Source organism: Nasonia vitripennis, chromosome 2, assembly GCF_009193385.2.
Source record: "Nasonia vitripennis strain AsymCx chromosome 2, Nvit_psr_1.1, whole genome shotgun sequence".
Lineage (NCBI taxonomy): Eukaryota > Metazoa > Arthropoda > Insecta > Hymenoptera > Pteromalidae > Nasonia > Nasonia vitripennis.
In genome coordinates, this window is record NC_045758.1 from 3,182,412 (window position 1) to 3,201,681 (window position 19,270).

General features: G+C 48.0%; 1 protein-coding gene and 1 non-coding gene across 3 annotated transcripts in view; one reads left to right on the forward strand and one right to left on the reverse strand.

The window, feature by feature from the left end:
• Positions 1-19,270, forward strand: part of LOC107980666 (coiled-coil-helix-coiled-coil-helix domain-containing protein 2-like) — a 130,859-nt gene that overhangs the window by 10,231 nt on the left and 101,358 nt on the right. The gene's annotated exons all lie outside the window — the stretch shown is intronic.
• TRNAV-CAC lies at positions 17,536-17,608 on the reverse strand. Its single transcript has one exon. It is a non-coding gene; the product is annotated as a tRNA-Val (tRNA).

The following is a 19,270-nucleotide window of genomic DNA, read 5'->3' on the forward strand; positions in this document are numbered from 1 at the left end:
GACTCCTCGATCTTAATATCCAATTTTTTCGTATTAAACCGCTTATAAGGAGTGTATCGGCCTTGTGGCGGGGTATACTTAAGCCTGAGAAATTGATCGGCCTCTCGGGGGATAGCGTCTGGAAAAGGAAAGAGCCGAAAAATCGCAAAGCACCCTCGAAGCTGCGTTTTCCATCCGATTTTCCCTTCGAGTCCGCGCGGCCGAGCAGACTCGGCGAGTGCACTCGCATGGTCGCTCTCGCGCAATTTCCCGTGCGCAGAGCAGAGCCGCGCTGCGTTACATTCGCGTGCACCGGTGCATTGAGCATCGCTGGCGTCTCAAGGCCGCGCCGTCCGAGAACTACTAAGGACACGAGCGCAGCCGCTCTCGAGACTCCCCACTACGCTCTCTCTCTCTCTCTCTCTCTCTCTCTCTCTCTCCTCTCTCTCTCTCTCTATCCGCGCACCTTCTCGAGAGGGAGACGACGAGCGCAATCGGTCCGATGCTCGACTGCTGCAGCGTGCACTGCTCCGATTCGCCTACTACTACTCACCGCCACTACTACTCCTTTCGTTCCAGCGAAAATCAATACGAACCCAGAGGCATACTGCGGGAGCCGCGATTTTCACCCCTTCCGCAGCGACTGACCCTCGTCTGCGCGTCTGCTCACTGATTTTCGGACGTGCGCGCGTTATTCGTTGCTGCACACGTGCGCCTTTGAACTTGGCAGACGCGTTCACTTATATAGAGAAAAAATCAGTTTCGCAAGAAGAACTGTCGCGCGGAGCTTCGTGTATTTACGAGCGGCGGAAGATGAGTCGGCGGGAATGCGCACGTGGAGCGCGAGTCGCGTATTGTAGGGAAGCAATTATGGCGAGGATTTTTTCTGCCGTCCGTTCCTTTTTCTCTTTTTGGAAGAGTAAAGTTTCGTTTTCTTGTAGCAAATTTATTCCCCTCGGCGCGCGGGGGGTTAACGATTGCGCACGAGAGCCCCTGCGCGTAATAAACCTGTATGCGACTCTCTGTGTATGTGTGTGTGTGTGTGTGTGTGCCGGTCGTTCATCATAATTTCATTTTCAGCGTTTAGGCTTTATTGCAGCGCGTTACGTAATCGCTCGCCAGTTTTCAAATCGCCCAAAGTCGGCTCTTCAAATCTCTCTCTCTCTCTCTCTCTCTCTCTCTCTCTCAACTGTTCCTTTGTTCGACTCTCCCCAACCTGCGGCGAGGATCTCGAGCCTGTGGGCAAAAAAAGGCCAATCCGCGCTACGAGCCTTCATAAAAGTCGAAGTTCAATGTCAGCCGTGTGCCGTAACATCACTTCCTCCCTTTTTTTTCCCGACAGATCCATCCCTCGGCTAACGATTCCCATCGTCTCTCTCTCTCTCTCTCTCTCTCTCTCTCTCTCTCTCTCTCTATCGGCAGCAGCGAATCGAGGCAGGTGGAGGACGAAGCCTTCGGCGCAGGTTGCCCCTATCAAGGTCAAGTCCAGGCAGCTTGTGCAGTTTTGAGGGGGCGAAATCGTAACTATATATCTAAGCACCGGCAAACACCGGCTCCTTCTTCGTCTACACACTTCGGCCTCTCCTTCTCCCATGTGCCTCCGCCGCACACGTCTGCAGGCCGGAGGCGAAGTAGAGCTCTACGAGGCTCTGGATGCGGGCTGCTATTTTTCGCGAAACATCTGCGCTGCCTACACACTCGCCGGCGCGGTAAACAACCTACTAAGCCATCTCTCCTCCTCCTCTTCCTCTCGGCTCTGCAGTTCGCCGTTCTTGTAGCCTAGTTTGTCCTCCGACGTTCCCTTCGTGCATATCCTTTTTCGGCTCCAAGGTCGCGGACTAATTTCGAGGGGGGAACAGCTCGTGCACCATCGGGCGCTTGCGATGTCTTATAACGCACTGTATATAGACCAAATTACGGTACGGCTGGTTAATTAGACGAGAGCCGGATAGCAGGCGTTGATTAGAAAACCGGCTCATTGTATGTCGCTCGGGCATTAAAATCGCGTTACCGTCGGCTCTCGAAAATCCTTATCTCCGGTAATGAGACTCTCGGCGGCTGCGCTGAATAGCAGCAATCAAGGCTCTCGGGCGCGCGAATGAAAAAATTGTTACGCGAACTGAAGCAATCGTCGCCCGACGACGAGGAGGACGTTTCGAGCGAGTCACCGCAATATAGTGCGCGCAACGAATTTCCACAGAGTCACTGCTCGACAATAAACCCTCCGACTCTTCAGTATCCCGAAGGCATTCCCGCCGGTAGACGGCAGATAGGTGTAGGCACACACGTCCCAAGGCACACACTTGGCTCGGGATCAGAGAGAAAAAAAAAAAAAAGAGGTCTATTCGCTATCTTCTCAGCACGTGCGCCCGGATAGCAGAGCTCTCCCGTCCCCGGAATCATCAGCAGATGCGCCGGAGATAAGCGAAGAGCCGTCGCCTGTTTAACCTTCGGTATTATACAGACAGACGGGGTGTGCAGGCATCTGCTGCTCCGCGGAATATCTGCGATCCGGCCGAGTGGAAAAGGCTGCGCTTTTACGTAACGCCGACTGCTGCAGCAGGATAAAGAGCAGCAGCAGCAGCCGCTACAATACGTGCAATTGCGATTCAAGGCCGTCTCGCTGGAGCAGTACCGTGTGCAGCCTTCTGCAATTATAATCCAGTTCGTCGCGGCGCGCGAGGAGAGGTGAAACTGAAAAAGCTGCCTCCTTGTACCACTGCGCGTCATTTGAATCGACGATTTCACTGCATCCGTGTGTGTGTGTGCGTGTGTGCCTTTGTCTCGACCGACTGATTCGTACGTGCGATGCATCTCGAGAGACGAGGCTGACCTAGAGATGTCGATTCGCATGATTCCCTCTCATAACTTATCAATTTTGTTGTTGTTATTATGGCTGCTTGATTTGCATTGAATGGCTGGAGAGATTCGTATGATATCGTTGAGCGAACCTATTACGAGGTCGCGCGAGAGACTGTTATATATACTTGTCAAAGACGTCGCGGCTGTTGCAGTTCGACAGCGTTTGACCTTGCGGTAATTTTCCTCGACGCCGAGGTGGGGGGGTTAATTGGAAGAGGCGAATTTTTACGTCCCGAACGGGTTTCTCGAGAATTAAAAACTCGTAATGAGTACCAAATGCTCAGAAGAGAGAGAGAGAGAGAGAGAGAGAGAGAGAGCCCGTCCTCGAATCCGTATAAATCTCCTCCCCGTTGTGTTTGCACTACCCCGAGACACAACTGCGCAGTGCGTGCGCGCAACTGCTCGCGCCCTACAGCTGACTATACCTATACGAGAATAATAATAACACTTATACGTGCAGCGCAGTGCAGCTTCAATTCGAGCTCCGCGTATACGTATATAGCCCTGTCCCGCTGGTATTGATCAAGGAGTGCCGTCGCGGCGGGTGTTCTTGAACCCGCTGCTCTTGCTCCCAGTTCACGCTCCCGTCTCTCTCTCTCTCTCTCTCTCTTTCCTTCTTCGCCTTGGAGCTCCGTCGTCTCCTATATACACTCCGCGCGAGATCGTCCACCTCTCTCGCTTCCTCTCGTTTTCTGCCGATCCTCCATGAGCGATGACGTAGTGCAGTGTCCGATGCGACGCTGATAATGTCGAGTTGAAGCTTTGACTTTTCCTGCTCGACTCTGCGCGAAGATTTTACTCCGAGAGCTGAATTCCCAAAAAGTACGATTCCCTCTCACATCCCATTCCGCGAATAGAGCGGAGGAGATCGCTATGAAATTTTTGGCCGCAGCTCGTGCCAGCGCGTCTCTTTCTCCTTGCGTTTATCGCGCTCGTAGGACGATATTGGATAGGAGGCAGCGTATACGTGGGAATTTTCATAATACAATGGCTTATTTTCCCGCTCCGGAATAAGACGCTCTAGCCATTTTCTCGCAGAGCCGGAAAGTAATACTCTCCATACCCCGCGGATTTGCATATTTTCAATTTAAACTTTCTTTTGGATCGCCGCGACGTTGATTTTTAACGAGTCACACCGCCTGATTAAACCAAAGTTCCAACCGGCGATAAAAAATGTCTCCCCGTAAAAAGGAATCCCCGGCGACGTCCTAAATTCTCGAGAAGATATTCGGCTCGTAAAATTACGCTCCGGAGTGTAAATCCCGGGCAGCGAAAACAACGCCAGCGTATAATAACATATAACGCGCGTCGCGCATTCGAACTGCAGGATCCCCCCCCCCCCTCCAGCTTTGGCTATAGAGAATCGCTTCGTCTCCCTCCCCTCCCTGCAGTGGGCGCGGCGCTGAAAAACCGAGAGGCGCAACGATCGCATCACCCACACACACACACACAGAGGCGAGCGCAGAGCGACCTTGACGAGACGTTGCACCGACATTAAAAGCGTCGCAAGCTGCCGCACGCGTTCGGTCGCTGTACGAGTGACTCTCTAACCCGATGCCGCGTGGGCGGCTCCGCGCACGCACACAGCCGCGTTGTATAACAATGCAGCTGTCGCGAGAGCGTGTAATCCTGCGCCGATGGGCGGGGGGTCGTCATCGGCGTCAGTCATCGAGGATAATGTCCTTGCTCTAAAATCACGCGCGAATAAGTGTGCGCGTGCAGTGCATGGAGAAGCAACGATGTTATGCAGTGTGCGACGACCGAGCGAAAATACGCATCGAGCAGAGGCCGCTAGTTCGCGGAATGACCGAGTGTGTAAGAAGGGGCCGCTTATTGCCAAAAATATATACGCCGGGGAAGCGAAAGCCCGCGAGCGATGCGCCAAGAATTCGTTTTCGCAGCGGCTCTGTACGAGGAGAGGGCTATTATTGTGATTGGATTTCGCTGCTCTATGACGCGCGGAGTTTAACATCTTTCACCGTCGCACACGTGTGATAAAACGTAGCTTAATCTTCCGTGCAAGTGGTAACAGACGGGATCGATCGGACTCGGAGAAAGATGTTAAAGCCCGAAGGTGTTTGTTATTCGTCGTAACGAGTCCGCGGTCGTTATCTGCTCGGCGAAATAAAGTATACAGCCATCTCGCAGAAAGCGCGGCCGAATTAACGAAAGGAATTAGCGAGAGCCCGTACACGCGCGCTCGAGCCATGTGTGGGCCTCTCGCTCTCGTCGAAATAAATTGGATGCGGTCGGTGCATGTCTCGAGGTCAGACTCCCTCTCTGCAACGAAGAAGACGAAAGAAGGAGAGGAAGGAGCCGAAAAACGAGAGGCGAATTTCATAGCTCGGCTATCGCCGGAAGACGCCGTGGCGAACTAGAGAACCGGCGACTGCTCGCTCGCTGTTGCAGACTCAAGGCGAAGGTACGAGAGATCGACCGCTTCGGGAGTATCGATGCGCCGTTCTGATTCGTCGCACTTTCCTGCGCGCAGTGGCTCTCAGTCCCGCGGACTGGTGCAGCTGTTGTGTGTCGAGGATGTTGAGGTTGTAAAATTTCGCGTGTTTTGTCTTTTTCGACGAAAGTTATTTTCGTTGCTTCGATGCGGAGGAAAAGTACCGTGCCGGAGAATAGTGAGATGAAAAATTCTTCGAGTGTTTTTGATTAAAAAACGCAACCTTGGACGCGCCGTCATGCCAAATGTGAAAGCTCTCCGCATCTCTGATTCTTTAAACGGACTTGAAAAATTTAACGTTTCATTCGCTTTTATTCCGTAACGGCGAAACGCAATATGACTTTACCTTGGCGAATTTTTTAGTACCTCTTTCCATTTGCGGAGTGGTTTCTTTTTTCTGCGCCGCACATGAATAGTCATTATTTTTGCTCTCTCGAAATCCGGTCCTTTCTCACGCAAGGTCTCGCGCAAGTTTGAAAAGCATCATCATTTTTATCTCCGAAAAATTTGACGATGATCGATAAAACTGCGCTCGGGTAGGAGGGAGGAAAAAAGTACGAAGGTTTTTATGAAAGAGGGTGGGGGTCTAGATTGATGATAAATGATAAAACGATACCTATCCAGTGGACACGTGGTATTGTCACGTGTAGCCGTCTCTCTTGACTGGGAAAAGAAACATTGTGTAGGTGTACACCGAGAGCGCAGCTCGATTGATATTTAGGGTTACTGGCACTGTTGACGGGGGTGGAACACCTCCGTCGTCATGACAACAGACGCGCAAAAACGCGCGCTTGATATCGGGGCACGTATAGTATAGTACGCCGCGCTCCCTGAAGCTTTTAACAGGAAACTCGCTCTTTTTTTTATTTATTTTTTTTTCCACCGAACCGCCCTCTCCATCACGTGGGTTTTCTTCTCTTCCCCCCTTGGCTGTTGTTGTTTTTCACCCCGTATCTTTCGGCCTATTGATTGAGAAAACGTTCGGAGCTTTTTTCCGGCTCGTCCAGCCATCCGCAATGACACGATACACAGCCTGTTTATTTTGTCTGCTACTACTGAACCAGCGAGAGAGAGAGAGAGAGGCGTGGCCGTTTGCTTTCGAAAATACACCTTCAAAGTCAAGATTAAAAAGCGAAAGCTCCCGCAAGAATCAAACAAACGAAGCCCGAGCATAAATTGCAACTTCGCGAGCGTCCAATGCCGCACCTTCGAAAAATCGCCCTGGCGCGAGCTTGCGAACGAAAATAAATATTCTAGAACGTTGCACCGAGCAGGAAACGCTAGAGCGGTCGTGGCGCAGCAGTACAGTAACCTTTGGCAATGCTTCGGTAGAACACACACACTCGGAGATAGCGTCTAATCGTTATATTGATGATTCGACTAAGCGAAACGTATAAAATACTCGGAGCGAGCGAACGGTTGTCGGCCGAGGCCTTTGGACGTCATTCACGTCATGCAAGCGCGAGCCTGACGTGTTAAAGCGATGCTCGCAGCTTTATTTACACAAATTTGGAATCCTTCGCGTGAAGAGCGTCGACCTCCTATACTCCGTTGCGTAAAAACGTCGACGATGCGTTATTCGAATAAATTAGAAAAATATTTCTTATTCATCGCGCGAGCGATGCTCATCGTATGCCCAAAATGTTTATACTCGCGCGGGGCAAAATTCTTGGCTGTCAGTGCTTTCCCGAGATCATTGATCTCGAAAATGTTTGTACGACCTGCAAATTTAGCGCGCGCGGCTTTTTAACCGCTCGTTCGTTCGCGTGCGCCAGGAAAAGCCATCAATGTTAACGACATCTCGAGCTTTGTAATTGAAAAATCGGCTTTTCGAAAGCTCGGACGCTCGAAACAAAAGTGACCCGCGCGAATGCGGGTCGACGGTCGAGCGAAAGGTCAGGCACAAAATAAAGCTCAACTAATAATATCCTTAAAGGGCTGCTCCGTGGCCGCAGCACCCCGGCGAGCTATAGGTCTGCGCGCAGTTTCATTAAAGGAAGGAAAAAAAGCCTCTCGTCGGTTCCCGGGCGACTGCGGCTGAGGTCAGCGCCGCCGTAAACTCGCTCGACGGCGGCGTCGCGACGCTGATAGAAGCTCGCGTCGCCGGGGATAAAAATGCCGACTGAGAGAGAGAGAGAGAGAGAGAGAGAGAGAGAGATAGAGAGAGCGAGTGAGCGAGAAAATAGAAAGTCAGATCGAGAAGGAAAAAAGCTCAGAGCGACGTCGCGCGCGGGAGAGGGGCGTCTACGTCTGCGACCTTGCTCGGGGTCGTCCCAAGGTCGGGTCTTTCCCTCGCCCCTCTTCCTCCTTCTCCTCCTTCCGCCCGCTCTTTCTTTCTCTCTGTGTACTCTCTTCCGTGGCCTCCTCCTACTCCTCCTCGACTCTCTATCTCTGTACTAGACTGCTCGCGTTAACTCGTCCGCCTTATTTCTCTCTCTCTCTCTCTCTCTCTCTCTCTCTCGCTCTCTATCTCGCAAACACAGCACACGTACGGATCAATGCCAGGGTCAATGTCACGGCTCGCAAAATTCCGCTCGCTCTCGGCCGTCGCGTCATTATTTTCGCCGCGGTGGCGGCCAGCGAGGAAAAGACCGAGGACGCACCCATCCGACAGAAAAAGACGCGCTCGCGTGCGAGCATCGGATAGAGAAGCTTCTTCGCGCGGCTTTTTACGAGAGAGAGAGAGAGAGAGAAAAAAAGCGTTTCCCGAGCCGCACGCGATACAAAGGCGCGGGCGTCTGTGTATAGTCACTTGGAACGTTCTCGCAAAAAGCGGCGGTGAATCATCCGACGGATATACGCGTCTCTCTCTCTCTCTATGCAGCCGCGAAATTTGGCTCGCGCAGTCTTTGTCTTTTATCTTCTCTTACTGGCGGCGATAACGCGATAAGATATCGATCGGAGCTGATACGGAGGAATAACGCAGCGTGCCATGGATTCCGGGGCGAGATAAAAATGCAGCCGTGGCGGAGCTTTGTTTTGCCGCGAAAGAGCTTGAATTATTCGGTCGCCGGTCTGTCGCCGCAGACAGGCACGCACCCGACTCTTTCTCTCTCTCTCTCTCTCTCTCTTTCTCTCTGATGGCTTTATCGATGCGACGCGACTCGCTGTTATTCATCCTTCTCGATCTTTATATGGAAACCACGAGCGAAAGCTGTTTGCCGTTTTATTGAAAATATAGCCGAGCTTTGATATAGAAATAATAAAAATCGCAATTGCCTCTCGGGATCGTCCGTAGTTAGAGGCGGTGAAGTTACACGATTTCATCAGGACGCTTACTAAAATTGAAACAACCTCTCCTCGGAATCGTTATTACATGCGCAGGGAGTATACGCGTGGAAGCTTATGAAAGAGTCGGCGTAATACGATGCCGATGCACCTATTCTTGCGAGGTCTTTTTTTTTTTTTGATTTCTCGGTAGAGCACGCAGGGGAGGAGGCCGGTTGTACACGCGGGACCATTAACCCTTTGACCATTAACCCTCGCGCTCGTCCTATATTACGCGAACCGGTTTCTCCCGTCGTCGGCTCGATTATAAGCGGGGAAACGAAGACGTGCAGGTATTTGTCTTTCAATTTTGCAGGCTATAAACGAGCTTATTGCTTGTGAGAGTATGACTGTTTTGCTTTCATATTAACGTTCTTTTCGAATTATTGTATATTGTAACGCGTAGCTATAACACTATGCTCTTTCTTCACTTTTATAAATTCTTAAACAAAGTTCTCGATCTCGAAGCGAGGTTGTTTACGCTCACGAATAACGCTTCCTTTCATGTCCGCACTTTATTCCCGCAAACTTCGGCTAAATTTTTCAAAAGCCCCGAGCGTCTTGAATTACGTATTCATAAATCGCGCGCGCACGTTGCAGTAGTCTATACGCGCACGAGACCGCGAGAGCACATCGTGCATTATTACTCCGGTTTACACGCAGGGAGCATCTCCTTAATAAATAACGAGACGAGATTTTCGATCCGCGATAATTTATTCAAACCCACACACACGGCTGCTGAATTAACCGAATCGTATCCGTCAGCTGCCTCGAAATACAGTTCGAGTCGCATTAAAAACGAACCTTTCATTTATATACCCGCATACCCTCGCCATAACAACAATGCGCGGTATCGCAGGGGGTCCAACAGTCGCGAATAAGAGCTCGACTAAAAATACAGCTGAAATATCGTATACACAACGGCTACCGCGAGCATCACTCCCGCACTCGGTCTATATATTATGCGTTCGCGCCGATCGATAGAGCTTTCCTCTCTCTCTCTCACTTCAACTCCTTCGCTCTCTTTCCAGCCGACTGCTGACTAGCCATACTCCCTTACTCCGGCTTCTCCCTCGCAGACGCCGCCGATGATGCCGACGTCAGCGGTGTATTTACAGTCGCAGGTCGAGAGCGAAAATATACGCGGGAGTCCTCGCCGGCACCCTCTCTGATGGGGAAAAAATTGAAAACAAACGCGCGATGCTAATGGCCGGTGTGTTACATCGAGGAATTATGCCTGTTCCGAGTGGGGATCGTAATTTTCACTTTTCCCCCCCCCCCCATAACGATGCTATCTTCGAGGGGCAAGATTGTAAATTCGCTACACGAAACGAGTTCTCCGCGCGCGTATCCTACGCTATTTTCCGAGAGTTTAACACCGCAGACGAGTGCGGCAATCTGGTATTCGCGCGCGATATCGCTGAATATACGCGCTTACATAACGCATACGAAGAACAATAAAGCGATCCCGAAAAAGCCACAACTCTCTGCTCGCTCGCGCTGCAGATAAACACAGGCGCGCAGCGACGGCACTTGATACGCTAACATACATTATCGTCCCCCCTCTCCCCTGCCGATTGCACTGCTGGCCTCAATTTCATGCGATATTTTTCGGCGGGCGCGTGTCCCTGTGCTATACACACGCAGCTGCAGCGCCGGCGAGACACGCGCACTTCCTCTGACCTTGTCCGCTCGAATTTCGGGGAGTAGCACGAGTCTCGAATAACGCAAAAGGGTCGCGCGCGCCGCAGCTTTCGCATCAACAGGTGACACGTAGCTACTCTACCCTCGAGCCTCTACTGCTCTCTGCGTTAATCGCATATAGTGAATAACGAGCTATTTTCAAAAATACTCGCACCGCAAGCTCGAGCTTGCAGACCGGAAAGTAGGATATAGCTGTTCGATCCGCGCGGTCGAATCAATCGAGGCGTGTCTGGCTGTGTTTGTACAGCAGCAGGCGGTCGGTCGGAGGCCTAGGTCGGGACTAATACATAATCGACTCTTTCTCTCTCTCTCTCTCTCTCTCTCCTCTATCGCTATACGGGCTAGCAGAGCAGCTGATGGTCTCCGATGCTCCCTGGGTCATGGCTATTATACTGCTGAATTTTAGGCCTTTTCGCGCGACCTTCACCGCGAGCTAATAAAAGAACGACCTCTTCCGTCGTGGCCGGCATATTTACCCGTGGCATTGATCTCTCGCGCTTATACACAACGTGTATCATTATATAGTCGCGCGTAGAGCGAAAGGAGGTATAGGCGCGAAACGAAAAAGCAGCAAAAATTCCAGAATTATTACGAGTCGTCGTTCTTGGCGCCAAAATCGATCGTTCTATTCTTTTTTTTTTTTTTTTGCTTTAACGACCTCGGGCGGAGAGGAACGCGATGTCGGATTGTATTTTTAGGAGATGAGCCGCAGCTTCAGATAAATCGCCGCGTTTTTTCACGATCAAACGTTGCGGAAGATATTTGTGGGGGCTACGAGCGCAGGGAATTCTTTAAATCTGCATTTATTGTGCGGTAACTCTCGTTGGATGTATACGAGCTTGCTTGAATGATTAAAGCTCGTCTGAATATTCATTTCTCACTCGAGCTCTGCTCGTATATATTTCTGCAGCAAGAGGATTTCGCGTTTTGTCAAGTATCAATAATAAACCGATGTATTGGAAAGCCGCGCACGTGCGGTTTTCCCTTTCTTTACTTTGTTTCCGCAGCCCGATTGTATTGCTTTTCACCGATGAATTTATTTCAAAAACTTCAAAAACAGCGTGCATCCAAAAAATAAACTTCGAATGTAATAAAGTCGAATATCCCCGCCTTTTACATTATATAAATATATGGAAAAGACACAAAAATAAAACACAACAACAAAGCTCAGCGACACACTGGCACCAGACTCAGCGCAGTCGCCGAAAGTTCGCGTGGAAAGAAACCGCCGATAAAACGGCCTAACGTGTATGCACGACGGCCGCTATAAATCGATCTCGCGCGGCTCGCGTTTTTTACGAGTAGACCGCCGCCGCCGCCGTCATGCTCTTTATCGACTCCCTCTCTCAACCCTCTTTCGCAATTTCATACACACTCGGCGCGGGGCTTTTGACTCGAATTACCGCCCGCTGATGCATTTGCATCGCGAAAATATTCATAACTGCTTCATAGCGACGCGCAGCTTTTGAAGTCCGTTTGGGAGAAGGAAGAGAGGCGGATGAAATTATTCTCGCGCGACGAGTTTCCCGGAACGGCTGTACGATGTTTTACTTCGAATTGATTCGCGCAGCGCTGACGCATTTTTCCGCAAGCACGTGCTCCCGTGCAACGTCGTCCGCACCGGGTTGGAAATATTCAATGTGCACTTTACAGAATTATATATTCCGACCTTTTTTTCCCTGGTATATTTACTGTAAATAAAAATCGCTTGCGTTCATTCATAAAACTGCGTCCCTCCCGGTGACGCGCGTATCAGCTCGGCAAAAATACGCACCGTCAAACGTATACGCGCAACAAAAAAAAAAAGAGACGAAGGGAAATACTCGAAAAAGAGCAAAAGATTCGCGTCTGATTATAATATTCGCTTTCCAGCGGCAGATCACAGGAAGCCTTTGTGCATCGGCCGATATCCGTCGCTTTTTATCAGTCATTAAGTATAGACCCGCGCGCGCGCGCGTCGAGCGCAAGCCGCAAGCTCAGCCGAGCGTTAATCCTGCGTCGCTGCTCTAGCGACAATATCCCGGGCTCTCTCTCTCTCTCTCTCTCTGCTTATTATTTAGTGCCGGGCCGTTGAAAATTGACGTCACGCGCGGCGCATGAGGCTGTCTGCTGCTTCTCTCGATTAAATCACGACTAGCTGTACTCGGGTGTGTGTGTAATGACGCCCTTACAAGTCGCTGTATTCGCGGGTGCAGGCGTCGATTCGGTTAAAATTAGAAAAAAGTGTAGAGAAGAGAGGTCGGCGTCATCTGCGTCAAAACACGTCGTTGACGAGGCAAAAAAGCTCCGGAGTTCATAGCTATACACACGGGCTCGTGCGTTGTGTTGCGGCTGATGCACAATCGCGCGCACGTGTGCGAGAGGCCAACGTAGAAATACCGGGACGTATACCTGGAGGTGATTGCGCGCGAACGAAACCCAACGGATCGCTTTTTTTGCCCGATGCAGCAGCGGAGACGGTAAAAATATCGCAAGCTCTCCGCGGTAACCTGTAGGGACGCTTTTGGCGTCAGTGCGCGTCAAGTGAATGGAGTTATAATTGGTACACACGAGTAGTAAGCTAACTGCAGTGCTTGGCTTGTTTTTCCAGCGGAATTTATACGGCGCGAGATTGTGTCGTGGCGTTGATCTATTTACGAGCGCAGCGGAATGTATTGGCTCGTAAAAAAAGTTCTTTAATTGCGCATTTTTTATTATGCGCGTATAAACGCTTTTATATTCCCGCCTGATGCTGTATAACGTTCTATATGCGAGCGATGATAAAAAAAAGGGAGCGACATTCGAGTTGGAATATAATTTCTCGTGTCATAACGTCACGACGATAATGAATGTGACGCGAGCTGTGTAATTAATTTTTCTTTTTTAAGAGTCTCGGTCATCTTCCTACGGTCAAAGAGCTCGAAGCTGTGGAGCATTCTTATACTTCGAGTGGCGAATCGCGCCTTATGCTGAATACAAATTTTTCCAGTATCTAAAATTATCTGCGCTAGAATCTCGGGGTAAATATAAGCGACCGCCGGCTATTATTGTCTCTATTTATTTATCCCCGCATCGGCGTCTAATTAATAATTAAAGCGAGCAGAAATAAAAGAGCTTCTTCCCCGCTACATTCCCAAACGTTCAACAATGAGTAAACACTGCTTATTTTTAGACCGCCGACGTCTAATTTTATCTCCTCCGCGTATCTCCGAGAAAACCTCCAACTCGTAAAAATACAATGGTCCGATCGTGTGCCTCTCGCGCAGCGACGATAAAACAACAAGCTCTGTACATCAACCGAGCTCGATATCGCGCTCCGATAACGCGAATAAAAAAACAAAAAAAAAAAAAGTTGTATCAATGCACCGATCGCCGTTCCATTCTTCCTCCGCAACATCAACGATAAAAGCCGCGAAATCTCAACTCGTCGTTTGATCCGCTATATTTACGCGCGAGGAGTATAGCATCGATGTTACAGCCGTGACCCTTTCTTCGCTCGAGTTGGCTTTCGGGCAGGTACACACCGAGACTCGTCGCGCTCTCCGCGTATAATATCCGAGTGTATATAGCGAAGCGGATTCGTGACTTTGTTGCCTTATTACGCAATACCGTTACTTCATTGTCGCGGACGCGTGCGTGGCTCGAATTAGCAATGGCAATGCGCTCGCCGCGACGCGACTCGAGCCTCGCAGCTCTGCGCGCGAGCTGATGAATATTCTTGGAAAGTTTATTTTTATGGAGTGAAATTCGCAGTTCCAAGGCGCATTGTAAAAACGGGTAATAACTCGGAAAACGTGCGCGCGCGAGATGTTTCCTAAAAAGGGTCATACGCCTCGGCGCTGGTAGCGCCATAAAAGTAGCCCTGCGTGCGCTGGTTGCATCACACACGCCGCGATCGCGTTGATAATATCAGGATCGCTCGTGTCCCCTTTTTCGCCTCATTTCGCACATTCAACTTTCTCTCTTCCTTTCTGTATACACATAGTATACGGATAATGTTGCGCTGAAATTGTTTCGGCTGTTTTATTGAATTAATTAATTAATTAATTACATTACATTATCAAAGAAATTCCGCGAAAATCTTTAATACAATCGAGCAATCCGTCTTTCTCTCCCGCGGCAGCTCGAGCTCGAGATTTTAATTGTACGAACCCGTTACATCACCATCTCCTTCGCATTAAATACATCTTCGCGTAGTGTATTAAGCACAAGCCCGGCAGCTTTTCCTATTCGAACAGAGCGAGACATCTCGTCTTGACGGCGGCACAAAAACGCAAGAAGAAGAATATAAGGAGAAGAAAGAACAGAACCGACGCGCCGCCTGCGCCTGACACGGCTTATATAGCTGCATCAACCTCCTCGTCGCGCATATAATACGTTATACGCGCAAAATGTCAGCGGGATTCGCTCCTAATGGCTCGCTGATTACCTGCCCCCCCCCCCCCCACGCTTTCATATAGCTCTCTCGAGTGCCCCGGGATCAAAGTGCCCGCGTGTACCGCTGACGGCGTTGACGTACGCTGGACGACCATCTGGGACTGATGCCAAAATGATCTTTGCTACAAGTTTACAGGACACTTTTGCAACGACGTCGCGGAATATTCTGGCCAGGAAAACCGCTGATGCGAAAGCGCGTAGGACGAGATTATTATTCTCATCGATCCGCCATCCGAACGACAAGAGAAATGCGCTTTGACGAGAGGAATATAAATCGCGATCATCCGATAGAGAGAGAGAGAGAGAGAAAAGAAATATGTTACTGCGCTTCACTGCCGTTTTCTACACACACGATCAACGTATGCATAACGCTTTTATACATACCCTCGGCAAAAGTTTTTAATTGAACGTAATTACGGCGCACACGCACATCAGCGGTATAGTAAAAGCGAGCGATTATCCTCGCATCGTCAGAATTATATAGCCGGTGTTTTGTAAACTTTCACTCGCGGTGAAAGATGACTCTGCGGCTGCGATCCACGCGGATTTTTCTCTCGCGATGCAGTTGAACGACGACCTTCGCAATCGCGAGCTATATAACTGGCGATAAGGAAATAATAAATAAACGTAGTGCGTTTACGGCCGCGAGCTCGATAAGACGAGCTACAGAGTCACAGAAGAGTCGGAGAAGGTGTACATTATATAGTTGGATTGATTTTCATGGATACATAAATTACAGGAAAAAGTTCCCCTCGATGCGCGATTCCGAGCGGGAGTGTTTGCACGAGGAATTATTTTTGACACAGTTTTAATTATCCCGGCACATTTGTACCAACATCAAAGAGAGATAACGCTCGTAAATTATTCCTCGGGGAATATACATCAACATGAACGTATTCGATGCGCGCGAGATTATGCATTATTAAAAAGTTATATAGCTGCTCGCGCGCGCGGCTGATACTGGCACCGATAATGCAAGAAATTCCTTATTAAAACAAGAGCGTCTTATCTCCTCGTATTGTATGCTGATAATAAATACTGAATAAACACGAGAAAGAGAGAGAGAGAGAAAGAGAGGCACATCTCTCTCTCTCTCTCTCTCTCTCTCTCTCTCTCTGAAAATCCGTCAGATCGTGCCGCTCGTCGCGTACGTGCAAACTAATGCCGCGCATAAAAGTCTCCGAGAAAAACCGCGCCGCGGGCGTATATTTGCCAAAGAAAAAAACTGACGCACGTATGTGCAGCTATATAATTCATGCGTGCAACATAATAATTTTCCTCGTATGTACATGTGCGGAGCTGCAACGAAAGCGCGCGTACACGTCTTGGCAGAGTCAATACTCGCTCCGATGTATATAACAGCGGCAGCCCACACACATGCATAAGCGTATTTACTCGCGGGAGAGAGCGAGAGAGAGAGAGAGATAAGGTCTTTAGTCTTGTTTCGATATGTCACGCGCGGGCGAAAAATAATCGCGCGAAAAGGTCGCGACGAGTAGGTGTAAGCGCGGAGGATGCGGGGGAGGTGACCGGTAGGAGGGCGGCCGACAATTGCAACGCTGCTGCTTGTCGCCGCGGCGGTTCAAGGCCTCGCTTCTGTGCTCCGCTGCACGAATGGCTGCGCTGCGCCAGTGTGTTATGCGATCGATGTCGCGAAAAAGCGTTAAATTTTCAGCGGCGATGATGGAAACTCGCATCTGTGCGCGGAACGAGGATTATGCGAGAGACATGCGTACCAGCGCGCACTGGCTGATTATGCGAACATTATCTGGATCCGCGCGCATAGTATGTAGGACAGGTGTCAAAGTCATTGGCGCTTTGATTTATTTCACTTTGAAAGTTGTACGAGTATAGGCGTTGAGAGCTATTATGTTGGGCAATTTTATGAATGAATGAATGAATGAACGTTCGTTTGTTGCTGCTGCTGAGAATGCAGTGATGCAAGTATTGCTTGGAGAATTATTAATGAACGATATAACGCTGTTGAAGTCGCGACCTGCGACGAGTGATCTAGACCTTCGATCTATAAAAGACTTTGATCCCGCGCATGAGATTTTTTTATTTGTTGCTCTGCCGCACGTTGTTCGCCGAGTGCAATGAAATCGTCGAGGAAAACGCGCTTCTTGAATACACACACCCACCCACACACACGAGCTCGTGGTTGACTGCACTATCGACTGATCAAAGCCCGTTTCGAAGCGTTGCACCGGATGACGTCACCCGTCACCGATGCCCGAGTTATATAAACCTCCATGCAGGCTTGTGCAGACAGCACTCGCCAGCAGCGCGCAACGCTCTCTCCCCTCCTTGTTTATAGTCCGATGCTATTATTGATGCTCCGAAATTGCCCGTTTTATTTCTCATCCTTTTCATTGCTTCGTCTTGTTTGAACAATCGGTTGGATTCGTTGTGGCTGTTGCTTTAACTACACGGTTTTACTACTTTCCGACGCTTTGATTTACTCAACCGTGTGCTGGAATTTTTGGTGAACGCTAGCATGTAGTCGAGTTCTTTTGTTTATCGTATAATTACGATTTATCCTTGAATCTTCACGGTATATGAGTAAGTACTTTTTAAGTTAATCGACAGAAAACGCCACCTGTTGGTGTAGCCGAGAACTCAAAAGAGCGAACCGAGCAAGGAAGATCGATAGATCTCTTGTGGTAAGGCGTACGCGGTGAATGAAATTCAATTCAATATCGCCAGATGGCGACACTAGGCTTGTCCTCGATCTTTTAAGAATAATTTCCCTAAAATGAAGTACAATTTGATGAGGAGTATGATAAAGGGCGAAACGATTCAAATTTTAATGATCGACTTGATGTGGCCTGTGCGAGCAAAATTTTCCCAAAAAATGTTTCCGCCCGGGATCGAACCGGGGACCTTGTGCGTGTGAAGCACACGTGATAACCACTACACTACGGAAACGCGGTTGGACCCCTCTGTGTATAAAGCAGGTTTTAAGCTTTGAAATTAATTAACAATCATTGCAGTTTCACACACTTTATTAACATACTGAAATCAACGCTCAAATACATATGTATTACATTTGAATTCATGATAAAGCATAGATTACACAAAAAGAGCCCAAAATGTGCTAATTTCACGGGACCGTGATGTATGTTTTTGCACATATGGACGTTGAATATTTTCTTCATAAATATCATTGAATACTTTATGCACTTGTAGATAAAATATTCAGCTGCGAAAACAGTAAGCGAAAATAAATACTCAACAATCAATACTGTTAAATATGCCAAAACGTAATTTTCTTCAATTGTGTTATCATCTGTATTGCCAGAAGTTGAATATTTTTGTCTTGATAATAACGATTTATTTTGATCGATATTACTCCATAGTTTAGGAATTCCTGATTCAATAACTTTGCGCAGGATAATATTAAATTTGTCAAGATAAGGCGAACCCCACTCAAAAGGAAACGCTATATTATCTACATTGCATCTTATTTTTGACATTTTCATGATTGGAACACCGTTTCGCAATCCGCAGTCTTTGGCCATGTGTCTCCCTCGATTTTTAAAGGTCACGCAAAAGGATGGTTGATTTTGTAAATTAAATTTTATGCATTCATCATAATCATCCGATAGCTGAATCCTAGTTTTTAATTTTTCAATTACTTCATGCCCATTTTTAGATAAAACTTTGAATATGTTTTTGGGCATCAACACTGGTAGGTGTGATTCAATGATTTCTTGATAAGTATCGAAAGATTTTGTTGTTTTTATCATCTTAATATTAGTTAGATTTGATACAAAATTTGCGATGTATGCCAAACATGATAAAATTATTAAACAAAAAATTACACGTTCAATTAGTCTATTCGGTACCTTTACCCATGGTATTCCGATAAAAATTTGAAAAATATGTATAGCATTCCAAATGCGACTATTGGACTTGAGTACTTTTACACAGATTGTAAAACATAGCACAGTCACAAGCAATATTAACATTGCTAAGCAGATATTTGATGATAAAGTTACCGAAAAATATGCCAAATTAGGTGATAATATAACACAGTAGCTTTGTTCGAAATTCAAACTCATTAAAATTTGCCGCGTGTGCAATAATGTACCCACCAATACAGGTAATTGTATCATATTAATATCATTACTCTCGAAATTCAAATATATATTTGTCTTATCGCTTGCTGACATCGGATAGAAAAATTTATCACTTATTTTCAGATTCACGGCTTCTGAAAAAGTTGTGATGTATTCAATATACATTCCATCAGCAATGATTTCGTTTTTTTTATTTACATAGAAGCTTGAAAAAGGTGAATCATCATACATAGATATATTAAATGGATAATTTAATATTTAATTTTTGCGGAAAAAGGTAGTCTTCGTCGTTCAAATACGCGTTATCAATCAAATCTTTGAAAGGATTATAAACTATTTTTTTTTGGAATACCCAGCTCGTCAATTTTTAACATCGTGACATCAAGAAATTTATTTTCCCATGCGAATTTTAAGATATTTTCAGCACTTTTTTCGGATCCCTTATTTGATCCAAAAAAGAGTACCAGACACTTTGGTCTCTGTGGCCTTGGTGCCATATGAACTATTT